The sequence below is a fragment of the Typopeltis vanoorti genome, chromosome 13, assembly GCF_054136105.1.
Source record: "Typopeltis vanoorti isolate ZY-2024b chromosome 13, IOZ_Tvanoo_1.0, whole genome shotgun sequence".
NCBI classification, from domain to species: Eukaryota; Metazoa; Arthropoda; class Arachnida; order Uropygi; family Thelyphonidae; genus Typopeltis; species Typopeltis vanoorti.
In genome coordinates, this window is record NC_143561.1 from 57,147,839 (window position 1) to 57,164,517 (window position 16,679).

Genomic DNA, 16,679 nt, shown 5'->3' on the forward strand with positions numbered 1-16,679 from the left:
AACTTATTTAGTACCATTGCTATTAGAGATATAATGCCTCAATAATATATTCTTCGAACTGTTCGTAACCACCATCACAAATGTAAACAGCCCTTTCGTTTTTTTTTCTCTTTTCCTGGCCTCCATCTATCAGATAAACGGAAAGTTTATATAAAAAATGCCATAAACTGTTAAAATTGGACTTTGGGAATGTCTGACATCCTCAGAATACTTGCAATTATATCAATGAAATAAGGTACACCAAGCCAACATTAAGACATTCCTCTTAATGCTGACATTGCTCTAAATTCAGAGACGTTTCATTTTAGTAGTCAAAATAGACTACTCTTTTTTTTTTTTTTTTTTTCGCCTGTTAACTTTCAAAACAGTACACAGGAATTCCAGGACATTCTTGGCTACAGACTGCAAAAGTAACAGCTACTAAAATAACGTTGTACATCATCTTTGAAAGCTCAACAACTCCTAATGACATACGATCTTGTAAAAGCACATTCTTTAGTATTAATTGCTACATATAGGCGTGTAAAAAATATTAGTAATGGTGTCTTTGGATTACATGTGAATATTAAAGCGTATATATGCAGGAATCTGTTTTTGCATTTCCACAGGACATTATAATTTCTGTCTTGTTTTCCACCAATGAAAATACAGTTGTAATGTTAACACAATCAAACATGGCATCATTTATCTTCGTCCAAATCATTAGATGTAATGTATTTCCTCTCCCTATCTTGAGTATTCAAACAAATTACAATAAACATCATGAATGTCTTTTACCACAATGGAAGCCGGTATCCTAACTGCTCAATTACCCGATGACGTCCGACATCAAATTCTAAATCTTTTAAGTGTCCTACTGTAGGGAAAATATACGGTGGCTACTTACCTGCCTCTGTTATGGGATGACTCCAGGCCTAACAATGCTCATTAAGGATACTTGTTACCAGAGAAGCGAAATACTACCGCAATCCTGATTGGTTCCCATCCCATTGCAAGAAGCCATTCTACTGCACGCCCTACTGTTGCTTTAATGACATCCACAAGCACTCACACATACACATACAAACGAACATTCAATGAAAAAAGAAAACAAAATAACATTAAAGCATTGAAAGAGTGTGTGTGCTAGGATCCTATGAACAACTATATTTTTATATATTAGTGAAATTTAGATTCCGATTGGTTTATTTTAAATAATTTATTTTTGAAGATTAAATAACTAATAATAAATAGCAAAACAGTGTGTTTTGATTCTGCATAAAATACTATAAAATTCCACGGATATTTTTTAAAAACTATTATGTCAACTTTTTTCAAAAAAAGTTAAATTAAGTGTTTAATTATGTTTTAGGATTCATTATTCAATTTGAGGCAATATTTTCTAAAGGTAAGTGTGTAATACTTTATTTTATAGGAAAATCATTAATTAAAATATCAAATAATGATAATTTATTATTTACATATAAAGACTTAATAAAACACCAATCACATAATTTGAAATTTAAATTATATAATGAAATTTCTCTATTTTACAAAACAATGCTTTAGTAAAGCGGAAAAATACAAAAACGCTAGTTACCCTTGTCGCATACCACTCACAAACATAATACTATATAAACATTATTCACACAGGTTATGAAGAAATTAATTCTTATAATTATGTGCTCTGCTTTTAAAACTTATGCTGCCAAGATAAAAAAAAAATCATTTGTAAAAGAAAACACACAAAAAAAGTAACTCAAACCTTGTAATCCATGCATCTATCCATTAATATTAAGAATAATCTTTAACAAAACACCCTCTCAATTATTAGATATTAGTTCATAATAATTGATTTAGATTGCATTAAATCGTCTGTGAATTTATCTCAATATACAGTGTATTGTCATACTATACACGATAATCCTCCAAGAGCTTAATATCGTCTGTGAATTTATCTCAATATACAGTATAATACACGATAATCCTCCAAGAGCTTAATATCGTCTGTGAATTTATCTCAATATACAGTATATTGTCATACTATACACGATAATCCTCCAAGAGCTTAATAGTCCACTGAATTCTATAGTAACGAGGTAGATGAAATATTTCCGTTTTCCTTTTAGCAAACGGCAAACAACATATCTGTTAATATTTATATTTATAATAGTCAGCTAAAACACTTTCATTACTGATGTGATATATATCTTTTGCTTTTTATAGTCAATAATAGTTTCAGTCTTTGTATTAAAGAATTGAATAATTTATTAAAAAATTATTTTATTTTACATTATTCGTTTAAAGTGTAGGGTTAGTGTGTGGATTTAAAGAACATATTTATGTTTCAAAAAGGCTTAGTCAGGATTTTGTTAGGTAGTTTTCCTAATTTCAAGTTAACTCTCACTGTCGACCAAAGAAAAAGACAGTCTAGTAGGGTTTGTACCTTACTGATTTTGCGATCTATTTTTATCTGTTATATAATATAAAAAAAGTCATTTATTCGTATGCCTTTTTTTCATGAGGATAAGTTTTACTGAAGGTGAAATAAATAAAAGTGCATAAAATAAATGATAAGTCATCTACTTGGAGTATGCTTTGAAGATTACTTTTGTCTCTTTCTTCTAGTTTATATTATTTTAAACCTCTGCAGATAGTAGAGATCACATTATGGATTCGCGATTATTAGCTTACATTCCAGGTCATTTAATGACCTGTAAATCATATTTCGCCCGTAAGCGCTTATACCCCTTGCATAGAGCACATATATTTAGTCAGAGGTTTATCTGACCGTGTTTATTAAAAATGAACGTAATAAAATGATTTCCGAATATCGTTTAATTTTGGGTTTTTTAAATTCTTCCAAATTTATAAACATTCTGCGGGTTGAGTTAATTATTATTATATTACTGCGACATGAATTTGAATATTCTCTTTCCAAATTTAAACCATCCCCAAACCCATTCCCTCAACTGTCCACTCTGGTACCTTTCATTAACACACACGCACACACACACACACACACACACACACACACACACACACACACACACACACACACACACACACACACACACACTGCCTGAACCAGAATGGCTGTTTTGATTATTTATTTATTAACCTTAAAAAAATAATAATAATATTCATTTCTTTCTGACAAGTAGGTCTTGTAATATCATCAGTTTTTAGAAGTAAGAAATAAACACGACAATAGAAAGGTACCAGAATGGATAGTTGAGGGGATGACTTAAATTTGGAAAGAAACGAACAACAACAACAAAAACTAGTGTTGTGCAGAGGTGTTATATCGTACGATCATATTATGAGTTGTTGTTTGTCTCCTTCTTTTCTTAACCGATGTCCATGAGTATCCTCTTGTTAAGGTAGTGCTGCACCGACTGTCAGTGAGGAAATAAGATAAATAATGGCAGGGGAATTTAACCCTGCTAGTCTATTATGTTCTGTAGAATGCATGTGTTCTTTAGAAGGCCTTGTAGGTTTTACAGACGAAAAACATGAGATTACCGGCGATAAATAAAAAAAAAAAAAAGAAAGAAATGTACCACTTTTCTATGAGTCTTGCAAGCTTTCCTAGCTGAAAATCTCTTATTAATATATTTCTGGAATGACAATAGGAATGGAACCCAGGGCTCGCTTTCCAAATAAATGGCGTAATTTTTATGGGGGGGGGTATTATTTATTTGCATTTCTGGACCATACTTGGAGGAGAATAAAAGGTGAATACCTTGAACTTAGCGGGGTGGAGGAAAGAAAGAAAGAAGGTTTAAGAAGTTCTGCTCTGTGTTGTTTTTATTAGAGAGAGAGAGAGAGTGAACTTTGTACCTGTCGTTACACCTTTATAATTGAATAGAAAATTCACAGGTTACGGAAACTACATCCTTGGATTTTAGCCTTCATGGATAAGTTCCAATTCAATAAATTCGAAGATATAAGTCTTTTTTATATTATATTTTATAAAACAAAATATTCTCGCTATTTAGGGGGGCGGGGACCTTCTTTCAAGTTTAGCGATAGTTCTTTGTTGGGCTATCTTCTGGCCTATATCAAGCCTATCTTCTGCTGCATATATACAGAGCAATCTAGTCTCTACGTTTTCAGAGCTGTATCGTTTTTATTTTTACATAATGGTTACAAATTTAATGAATAATAAGAATTAAATAAAATTATAACTTAAAAATGATTGATAAAAATTAAATAATAAAACTCTTTTAAGCTTTATTCCTAGAAATTTCTTTATATTATTTTATAAACCTTTTTTATTTAAGTATATTTTAAAATGATATTTCCCATCCTCCACAGAGTTGTTAACACAACGTAAGAAATCCTTTTGCTGCGTTTCGTTTTTTAACAATCACACATTTGTAAACCAGAAAATTAATTATCTTTCTAACGGAGAATGAAAACTGTGCAATAAAATTCCTTGTAAAAGCATTTACCAGCTGTAATGTAATAGGTTTTCAATTAGGCAATAATATGACGAGTTAGATCGATTTTCATTTTCAGTACGATGACCTAAAGACGGCCATTCGGTGAAATGAAATCGTGATCAGCTTACACGTGGATGGGTGCTGACTATACGTATTGCTAACTTTTCACAGTTTCAGACTACTAATAATCATAAGCACGTTTCAAGGGGATTTTACGGTTGCTTAGTTCCCCAACTGCAAGGTAAACGCTTAGTTTTATGACATCACTATAATAAAATATTTACTATCAGTAAACCGTAATCTACTTCGTAAACACCTTAGATATTAGACGAGGAAGAATAATTGAAACTTGTTAATCTTCGAAGGAGATCGCATAAAATGGGATTTTTCTGGAAAGATGAGCAACATGTGTCCGTTGCCTTTTCATTTATTCCTTACGTTAAAAAAAAAAAAGAAAAGAAAAAGGCTGTTACTCTACTTTTTTGTTGATTCAAGTTTAACACTCTTGTCACGAGATAAAACTAATTCAAACGTGGAGAAGATCCCAGTTGCACACAAATCCGCACCAAACAAGATTCAAACGCTAATCCTTACATCAATCTTTCCACCTCTTTTGTACTAGCTGTTTTATTTTCTCGCAATATTTCGTCTAAATGAAGCTGTTTTTTATGGGGAAGAGCAGTAAATAGTTGATATTACATTTAATAAAAGAAAAATGTTGAACAGAACCAGAATGGAGCTGTATTTTCTGTCAGAGTTATTGTATAAGTTAATTGTTTTCTATATTCTGTTTGGTTGAAAATGAAAATTCAAGAATTAATTGCCGTCTAAATAATCAATCACTGTCAGCAGAAAGGCCCTACACTGCGAAGGATAGCATATTCCTATCACTGAATGATCTTTCATATATTTGTTCAGGTAAAAACTCAGGAACTTTGTTCATAGTATTTAAACACTATGAACAAAGAACCTGAATGAATTAAAAAAAAATCTGTATAACACTAATCGGCAGTGAGCACGAATTCTGTGAATAAAAATTGTCCTGTAATAATAAAAACAAATAAGAATTGTCCTAATATCATAACTTAGTGGTACATGGCTTTCATCGCCTGCTTACTACCATTACTACTGTTTTGCTTGTTGAGCTCTGGATAGAAAAATTAAAATGAACTCCAGACAGCGGTTCCCGACATTAACCTTGGCCAACTACAGGTTTGCAAGCTGTTTAGTGGATTTTGTATGAAAATTCCCAGTGTTCGTAAACTACATTTGAATTATATATAAAAAAGCACAATTAGGCTATATCGCACCGAATATTGTAGGATTACAGTTTTCTACTGGGCAGAGATAACAGAGATTTATCTGACTGTTGATTTTACCAGAAAGGATCGATAAAATACATTAAAAAATTTAACCTAACCGCAACACAATAGACATATAAATAACCCATAATACCCAGTACAATATTTGCAATACTTAGTATAAAAGTAGGAATATTGCAGCAAATTCGTTCGCAGTTAACGAAGTAAGATGGCAGTCTGTAATATCTTTTACTTCTTTTTTTATATATATAATACTCTATAACCACGAAAGATTGTAAACTTACAGTATGTTAATTCCGTACGAAGGCTAATGAATAAATGAATTAATTTTATATATTATTTATTTATTTATTTATTTTAATTATAGAATGTGATCGAATTATTGAAAATGTTGATTCAGAATATTTTCCTTAGTACAGAAACGCATTTACTCCCTCACTTGATAAGAATAATGAAACTCGTAGACAGTCATTTCATCATAGTTACTATACCATTATTATAATAGTTAAAGTCAGATTGAGTTTTACTTCGGCTGAAGTAAAACTCCATCTTTATATTACTGACTTTAGTGGTTATGCTTTAGCAGTTCCACTTTTCTTATAAGAAAGAGGCAAATGTTGCAGGATACACAAACCGTTCATCTAAAGGTGTTCGTCTTAGATCGAATATATTCCACTATAAGCATTCAGATATCTGATCTACTCATATCGAATTATTCAAACAACAAAATTAAACTGAAAGGTCTCAGACGAAAAATAAAAGATCTCATATTATTAAACTTGGTATGATCAGTAATCGAACCAACAAAATAAAACATAACTTTCATTACTACGTATATTTTCTGGTAATTACACGTTGGAAAAAAAAAAAAAATAAATAAACTAGAGTGGAGTTCTGTCTGATCCACTTTTTGACCCACCCTTTATTTTTTAACCCGTAAAATATCTGACAGGGCAGGTGTGTCCATCTTTATACGTATTGCTTTGTTGCTAACCGCAAAATTATCATTTATAAATATTACTACCGTTTGCAAATGCAGTTGTTTACATAAATAGAGATCGTAAATATCATCATTAACTGGTATAGTATCAGAATTCGGAGAAAATACTGTAAATAACACTGAAGTGCGCTTTACAAACCTAATTGCCGGGATATTATACTGTTTCTAATAATTTCTCATTATATATTTATTTTACATTGTTTCTAGGATAAGCAATAAAAAAAAGAGCAAAGTAAATGAATAAGGAATGCCTTTATGAACCCACTCATAGGGATAATACTGTATCTAAAACGATATAATATTAACATGAATATATATTCAGAAAGACCTACCATAAATTTCCAATAAAATATAGATTCCTTGTACTTAAGGAGTCATTCTTATATTTCATGAAAGGAAGCTGTAAGATGCTTTAACAGCTGTGAAAATTATTTCGATATCTATCAGAATTATTTTGATAATTTGGAAATAGTAGACCTCTAAAAAATCAGAATTCTCAATTAATTTTTTTGATTGACGAAAAATGGGTATTCTCCAGTTGTAGAGGATCCCGATAGAATATTTATAAAGATATTTAACTGAAAAAATTCATTGTAGAAAGAAATTCTTACGCTCAACATTCCTCCAAGACAAACTAACAGATCTAACCAACTGAAACGTTTGTTATAAAATGGAAGCACATATTTTATTATGTTTCATAATAAACGTATAAATAAAACGTTTATAAATCTAAGGTGAAGCGTTTGTTATAAACGTAAGCAGGTTTATTTCATGTTATGAAGTAAAAAAATATATACTTTTTAATGACGCTCATATAAACATGTACACTTTAGTTTAGTTCTATGTATTATTTGGGTATAATATATAAAATATCTGAGCCAGACGTCTAAGAATTTCTCAGGAAGAAAAGAAGAAGAAAAAAAAAAGAAAGAAGAGTTATATATATTGTTATATATGTGACAGTTCGCTCAAGGATCATGCACTTTGCATCATAGAGGGAGCCCTAAAATAGCAACAATAATGGCTTCTTCTTGATGACAGCCATGCGACACCTAGCGAGTAAGGTTAGTATTAGTTCAACAATCATTTGAACGAAAATTGCCACTGGATTATAAATATAAATATTGCTAAACAGCCAATACGCTGAAGCGAAAATAAAGTATAATAATAGAAAGTTGTAATTGTGTGCAATCCCAATTCACTTTATCGATATGGCCAACAGTCACAACTCAGCTCATGCTTTCTGAAAGGATTTGCTAAGTCAGTCCAACATATTCAAAAAAAAAAAAAAAGTTTACGATATATGGTGAATAAACATCTCGCTGAATAAATAATAATAAAAAAAGAATTTATCAAATAAAAATTGCCTTTTAATTTTTATTGGTGTAAGAAATTACCACTATTACTATGCATAAATCTAAGGTCAAATGAAATCACAAAAATCAAAACTAAGAATATATATATATATATATTAATTTCTTCTTTATTTGCAATTAAGAAGAATTAACATTCTATATAAAAAAAGCTTTGCTATATCTTTAACTAACAAACATCGTTAATATAACTGAATTACACATATCATTAATACAATAATGATATATACATAGCTGTAATTAGTGTCCAAACACTGAGAATATGAAAATTGCACCACCCTACATCAGAGGGATATCTTGACGTGAAAGAACGCAGAATGTGGGCGGCATTTCATAAATATGAGTTCGTATACATGATAATAAGGAGGCATTCAAAATGTGTATCAACCTTAGTGGGGCATCAAGGGGGGGAAAGAATTTGCGACGAACAAAAATGTGTGGTCAGAAGAGTCTCAATTCTGTCCCGCCCTAAAGTTGCCGATAGCCAATACTAACGGAGCGCAGGCCAGTTTTATAGTTCGGTCATAAAGTTTTCAGGAAAGTGAACCACCCCTCGTGCATTTCAGATCGACCAGGAGTCATTACACAAAGGATGCGATAACACACTCCCGCATAGCAGGTCGCCCACTGCTGTTGGTTTATTGGCGGATGACAGCATCCAGACCCCTGCTATCCAATGACCTGTCAAGAACTTATTTCTGCTGAAGTGTGCACGTAATCAGAGGTGGACAATCACTTTCACTTGCCCCTGGGGACCGTAACACAACAAAGAAGGGTAATTAAGGGCTTCAATTTTCATCTAAGAGCTTTCCCGAGTGGTTCCATAAACGATAAATATCTTCGCTAATTGGATTTGTGTTCCCCATTTCAATTGCTATTGTTGGAGTATTCTGTATTGGTACGTCTATTTTGACGCCAGTTTGTCTGTGGGTCGATAATGAAGGAAATATGAATGCATTCCTTTATCTGAAGAGCCCTTGCAATACCACAATAACTATATTAATCATTCAAATCTATGAGATTTCGTAAATATCAGCGTCTAGATTCTTTAATAATGATCTATTTTACGTAATACCCAAGGGATAGATGAAATTGGACATTATGTCAAGGCATGCGACTCCATTACTGAGACCAGACAGTTAGAATTTATTATAGAAAGGTAATCTGCATTTAGTAAAATCAAACCGGCATGTTATCATCCGGGATAGCGACCCTGTCAAGATTATACAACCTTATTTCCTCGGTGTCCTATCGTTAGATGTCCAAATTTAAATATGAGAAGGCATTAAAAAAAATCGGCTGATTACTTTCTGAAGCGCAGTTTATATAATTCCACTCAAAAACCAGGATACTGCATAAGAAATAAATTTATATTTATATAAAAACTATAATGGTGTTGAGAATGATATACTTATATTTATATATATATATAAAAAAAAAAAAAAAATATATATATATATATATATATATATAAGTAAAAATGTAAATTATATTTAAATATAAGTATATTTTTATAAAAAATCTAATATTAATCCAATAAAAACGTATGGTGGCTATATAGGATTAACCTTTATGGGTTAATCTGAAATCACAATGAAAAAAATAACTAATACAGCTGCGGCATCACAAGTTCATCACTTTTTATTTTAATAAACAAAAGTCAGTTAATGTATGTGAAACATGTCATTATTGAAATCCTGAATAGCGAAGCTAGTGAAAGCAAGGAACTGCTTATTTGCTTCATTGCGTTTTTGCAAGTAGAACAAAAGTGCACAACAGTATTTGACATAAGCATTAGGATTACAAGCAGACTTCAAACTTGGCATTTAGCAGAAAAAGAAAGAAGAAAGAGAGAGAGAGAGAGTGATGGGAATCGGGGGGGGGAAAGAAATCAGCAAGTGTCTTGCATATGAAGTATACATTTTTGACCTTCGGGTTTGACCTTTTAAAATCAAATAAATCATCTGACTTATTAATTCACAGTATTTCTACAGTTTGCAAAAATGACTTTAAGTGAACTTTAGAAAAAAAAGTTATTGTAATAATATAATAAATTATTGAAGCACCTAAACATCATTAGACGTGTAACAGAAGGAGAGAAAGAAAATAAAAACAAGTTGTCAGAAGTGGGGTTTGAACCCACGCCCTCTTACGAGGACCAGATCTTAAGTCTGGCGCCTTAGACCACTCGGCCATTCTGACTCGAATTCAGTTTTCTTCTTACTTCTTCATACTTCTTAAAATATCCCATTTTCAGTGTTTATAATCAAGAGTTGTTGTGGCAACGAACTGTATTTGTGTTTACAAAAACGTATAGGAGATATTAAAAACAAAAAATAAAAAAGTTTTCAATGAAGTACGGAGATAATAAAACTTATAATTATGTCGTTCATAGTATAACCGCTTTTTAATTTTTTATTTTTACTAAAATACTTGCTAAAAGAGAAGCTACCTTTTCAAATACAGACTTTAAAAAAATCAATAGTCAGTGCTTGCGTAGTAGTGATGTACATATTTTAATATAAATTATATATATATATTGGCTGTTAAATTCTAGCAGACAGTGAATGTTATCTAGGAATGATATCAACCGAAAAGCAGATATATTTTCACTCACAATACACCATAAACCTACATTTCGGGGAACGAAACCACTGCTTATATCAGAATGGAAACGAAGAATCTATCTACGGATAGATTCTTCGTTTCCAGACAGTGGATTTTGAGTAAATGCTGAGGAGTCAAGCTCTTTCAATTCAATAAATAAATCGACAGTAGAGGGGATACTTTATGAATAAGTGCTTTTGGAATACCATAGTTTGGTAATTCGTAATAAGTCATTTTATATTTTAGTATCAATAACATTAGCAACGCCTAAACAAGGTGCAAGTTTGCCTAGATGAGAAGAGAACCGTGTTTCAACGAGCAAAAGTGGTTTCATGTGCCTGTTCGGGTCCATACTTTTTTTTTAAAGAAAAGTCACATTCTATGGTGACAATTATTCACGCGACGAGATTCAAACTCGATATGTCGGGGACAAAGTGAAGAAATCACCTCGGCCACAAAAGTAGGCATAACATCTTAAAAAGAAGTGAGTGTTATCTTCCTAACATGTGAATCAAGTGGTTATTATTCTGTACTCGATATATTTCATATCGTTTATCGCAAAATTACATTAAAACAACGTGAAAGAAAAGCAGATACAAATAAAGGATTACTTGATTGTGCGTGTCCGATCACATCATCCTATTAGAGTATACAGAAAGGATTCCAGCATTATTTACGGAGGCGGTGTCGGTCAGCAACGACAATGATCTAAGAAACCTTTATAAGGGATTCTCAACTGAAGATGAACTAAACGGTCTCGTATGAAGTAAGAGTTTTTCCCCTTCCAAAAGCAGGCAAACACACACGCATATTTACAGAAATAACACACTTGCCCTTTGGGGAGGTAGAAGAGAATGGAATGCCAACTGCATTACAAGGCTTCTAAGCTACGACCTCGACTCATCCTTGGATGAAAAAGAACGATCATCTCTACTCATGAATCAGTTGCTTAAATTCATCCACCAGTTTGTGACGTAGAGATTATTAATTATTTGGAATGTACAGTAAAATATTTAGACTATCATCATATAGGGTAACTTCTTTTCCTCCACAATTATATCAACACACCAATGGACCAATATTGCTACCAGTTTTCCAGTTCTTCTAATTTATTCTGCTCCAGGAAACCTCACAGCCCCACATTGGCATGTCCACCTGTCACCATTTGTCGTTCCCCATTCTTTTAATAATTTACACTTCTATTGGGTTATAAATTGCTGCCCAAGTTCCATTTCTATTCTGAATACGTGATTCTCGGATCTTCATTTTATCAATTGAGAAACTGTGTTATCTGGAAGTGTCACGCTTAGGGACAGTGAAAAGCAGCTGTAAACCATTTTTTTATGCCTGTAAGTCGATATATATTCTTCTTCATGAAGAAACTCTCAATAATTCACTAGTTGAACGAATAGAATTGAAAAACCATAAAATATATTTGATTTCCGTGCACTTCAACCAGCTTACCAGTTATCATGGCTTCAACACAGAAAATATTGAAAGATATTACAGCAATATTCAGTTTCATAGAGCCTCCGTAGGTCAGCCGGTATAGACGAAGCCCTTTGGTCGGAAAGACCTGGGTTCGATTTCCATCAGTGACGTGAGGAATCTTTATCCGACAAAAGGTGAATTAGCCAGCCTCATACAGAGGTAAAGGGTTTTTTCAGCTGGAAACTCGGGTTTTTCGTCCCTCAGAATAGGCAAACCGGCCCATGAACACACGGATTTACAGTCATAAAATACATACTTAATCCCTCACTAGGGGTGCTCCACCAGTCCTAAGGGAGGGTTGAGGAACTGTATGGAATTCGCATGGGGAGAATCTTATCGACTTGATTAACCAAACCAATAATATCAGTAAATTATAGAAGTGGTGATTAAATATATGCTGACGGCTGTGGTTTTGGGTTGATTTTTTTCGCCAGGTATCTCTATTTTTCCTTCAGAAAATAAAAATAAATAAATGAATGAAATAAAGAGCCAAAAGGCTTCACTTCGGCGATGTAAAAATTATTTAAATTAAGGGGATATTTAATCCCACATTATTTAAAGCACTGATGAGACCTCGATAAAGGTTGAAACCGGTGTGGGTAGTGACCTGTCTCCCTTAATGTAAAACAACATACATCTCCTAGGGGATGAGTTTTACATTAGGGAAAATACTAAGAATAGCAATCCTAGCTTTATCCACCTTTACTACGAGTTTCCCGGTATTGGACCACCCAGGTGTTTGCTCACGCTTGGACTCGCCGAACTTTTATAGTTTGCTATATTCGGCATGAAACTCTTTGATTTATATCTTAGAGTTTTCTTATTCGGCTTTGAAATAATGTGGAATTAAGCATCCCTTTAATTTTAATAAAATTAAATAAATTCTCGAAGACACTTTTTTTTGTAGCATCATTAGATTTATTATAGAGAGTTAACCTATCATTAATATTTCAACTCTGGTAGGATAACATAAATTTTATTAAGCAAGTTAAACAGTGTTTTTAATTTTGTAATTTTCAGCAAAGTACTCTTTGATACCATCTCATATTTTAACATGCTTTGAGCAGTTTCAGGAAAACGTATTATTTCAGCGATGCCCATCTGAACAAAAAGCGTTAAATTTTAAGCAAAATTTTTAAAATAAGATCTTTATCCCGCTATGCCGTGAGAAGTACAACTGGCAGGAGCGAACAGATAAGGTCTGTAAATTCAGACCTTCGAGGATCTCGGTTATATATTACCCTCGTTATCTCTCTATGCCATGCTTCATTATCATTTAATTTGCACACATTCATAGAGTGACAAGAGGCAATTAGTTTGGCTGCGTGGTCTTGAGAATATATTACTTCAAGTATTTAATGGTGTTCTGACTCGAGTTCCCTGCTTTGATGTCTGTTTGGGACCAGTGCCGTTCTACAGAGAGATAATGAGTGCTGGCAGTAGTTTCGGTGGTGTATCGAACGCACATCTGGCCCACTGGGGACCGTAAAGTGCAGCCAGTGATTAAACAAGAACAACTGAGTTTACCATACACAGAGAGAACTTGCTGGTTAGCAGACGTTGACAAGTTGCGCATCTGAAAGTCTTCAAAGTTAGGTCATTGACAAATGCACTAAATCTTCCCTTGGTTAGACAAACCTGAGAGACTGTTGAATTTTATGCTGAAATCTAAACCAATGAGATAAGTTACTTGAAATGAAGAAGTTCACTACATCCGATTCAGTCCAAGTAGTCGAATATCTTGTTTTACAACCATTTTTACCATAACTCAATAATAGGTGTATTTAGTTATTTGTTTAATTTTTATTATATTTTCTTAATTAAATATATACATTTAAAATATAATCTTTATTATATATTTTCTTAATAAAATTAAAATTAAAATTAAATCTATTAAATTGTATATTTTGTAAAATAAAACAATAGATTGAAATTTAGTTATTGTGCAAGTAAAAGTTGATTATCCAAAATTCCTTGCGTAATCCACGAGGTAGAAACAGGTGTAAAGCTATCAACTCGAGACCTTATACTCTTTATAGAAATCATGATGAAGATTTCAAGAATCAAATCAATACATGAGAAATAAGACGCGATTAATGACAACCCAACTTCACACTTCATATTTAAGTGTGACCTCCTTCAAGAAGAAGGGGAAATTGTAGAAAAAATACGTGTCGGTTTTGATTACTACTATTATTAATTTTTTTTTTCAATGTAATACTTATATCGGACATCTTCATTAACTGGTTATTTAATGTAATACTTTTAGATAAATGTATTATTTTTTTCTTTTTTTTTTTTTCACTTTAATAAAGTTTTGGTTATTACAATAATTTGTTGTGTGATCTCTTGTAGAAATGTCTAGTGGAAAGCATAAGACATTATTGACACTTTTAAACTTTATTTACATATGGACTACATCAAATCGAAATAAACATTTTATTTCTCATTTTATATTATTTGCACATAATATATTTTATAAAGTGATAGCTATTGTATAATTAATATAAAACAATTATTAATCATTATTGTTAATAAAAATAATAAAGAATTTTAATTACAGTAAACAAAGAAACGACAAATAACCAAAGAATTTTTTAATGAAATTAAAGACTTAAAAATAGGTCCACAATATGAAAACAAACATAATGATGGACAAACATTGGCTACTTACGATGAAATAGCAAACAGGTAGAGTACTTTAACCCACTACTAAACTGCAATGAATCTGCTGAGATCTTTGAAGAAAAAATTATCATACCTGTTACAAGAAACATCTAAACATTCAGTAGTCGAAGTAGAGGAAAGTATAAAGAAAGAACAGTAGCCAAAACTAACTCATTAAATAGAGTGGTAGTAGATTACCTATAGAAATGTATAAACTGATAAAAAAATTATAATTAATATGTGAAAACGAAGAGATCACTTTTAGAATGGAAAGTATCCCTAATTATAGTAATATCAAAGATGAGGGTGAAAACTACAGGAGATATCGCTTATGTTTGCGGGCTACAAAATTTTATCTATATTATACCAAAAAAGCAACTTACGACATGAAGAAAACATAAGTGAATATCAAGCACGATTCTGAAGAAACGGGTCTACAGTCGACTATATTGTTATAATAAGATAAATTTTAGAAAACATATGAGAATGTAATCATCCTGTTCATATTTTGGAATACAAGCTAGAATGCATGCATCCAGTAGATTCTATCATTTAAAATGATAAGGTCTACTAGAATCAAAATGGAAATATGCATGCCAATCATTAGGCCTATTGTTTTATACAGACGAGAAATCTGGGCACAACAGACGTCTAAAAACTTTTCTTATATTTAAAGGCAAAAATCTTAGAAAATTCTTTGGCCCTGGAAGACCCAACACAATAGGTAAATGGAGAAGAAGAAAAATACATAATCAAGAACTATACCAAATCTACAGGTTCCTACTAACTGACGAAGTAGACTGAGTAGGCTTTGACATGTGGAATGAATGGATGAGGAGAAAATGGCTAAACAGGCCTTCGAATTGAGGCTTGATAGAAAGCGATCCAGGGGAAAGACGATGATGTCTGGAGGATAACGTCCATCCAAAAAATATTTCATTGAGATGGGAATCCTGAATTAGAATGAAAGAGCTTGGGACAGAAAAGAGTGGAAGAGGATGGTACGTTCAGCAAAAAATTGAACGTACTGAATTAAGAAAGCCAAAATAATTGTTATTTTACTTTAGGTATTATTTTAAATGCATAATTATTATTTTCGTTATTTTTTTTTATTATTGAGATAAAAAATCAACTGAAGATTGATGCTAGTTACACTTATTTCAACAGTTACTGCTCAATAATATTCGATCAAGAATACAAATTAAATTCGTATAACGGGTTTTATTTTAGGCCGACACTGTAAGTCCTCCCCCCCCCCCCACACACACACTCTCACTCCTTCAGAGTTCTGTTACTGCTTGTAAAATTAGAAGGTAGAAACTACTTTTATAACGTTGTTTTGATTAAAATTCAAATGCTCTTGGTGTAAAGTTGTCGAGAAATTTATGTCTTTTGTAAATTAAAATTCGAGGGAGACACAAAACAAAGGATGAGCACCTAAGAGTCGATGGAACAAAGTGGTTATGCTTTAGGAGTGAGAGTCTAATCAAGGTGATTTATGATTCAAGGAATGCCCAACATTCTTACAAACTTCGTAGTTTGTTATTATACGGTAGCAGGAATAATAGGACGTTAAACCGTTCCATAGAGCATTTTATGGACAACTTTATTGGTCAAGCAAGGAATAAACATAATAAAACGTCAGTCTCATCGAACAGCAATTTTAATGGGTTGTTTATGAGACCGTGGAGGGCTTCATCAACACATTCTCCCGAAACACAAGTGATTGGAACCATTTTAATCATAACGCATAAAACTCTCTATTTGTCCAACGTTCCTCTGGAAGATCCTT

At 32.3% G+C, this 16,679-nt stretch overlaps 1 non-coding gene across 1 annotated transcript; it reads right to left on the reverse strand.

Annotated features, from left to right (window-relative positions):
• Window positions 1-10,240: 10,240 nt before the first annotated feature.
• TRNAL-UAA (transfer RNA leucine (anticodon UAA)) lies at window positions 10,241-10,324 on the reverse strand. The gene has a single exon. It is a non-coding gene; the product is annotated as a tRNA-Leu (tRNA).
• Between the last annotated feature and the right edge of the window lie 6,355 nt (window positions 10,325-16,679).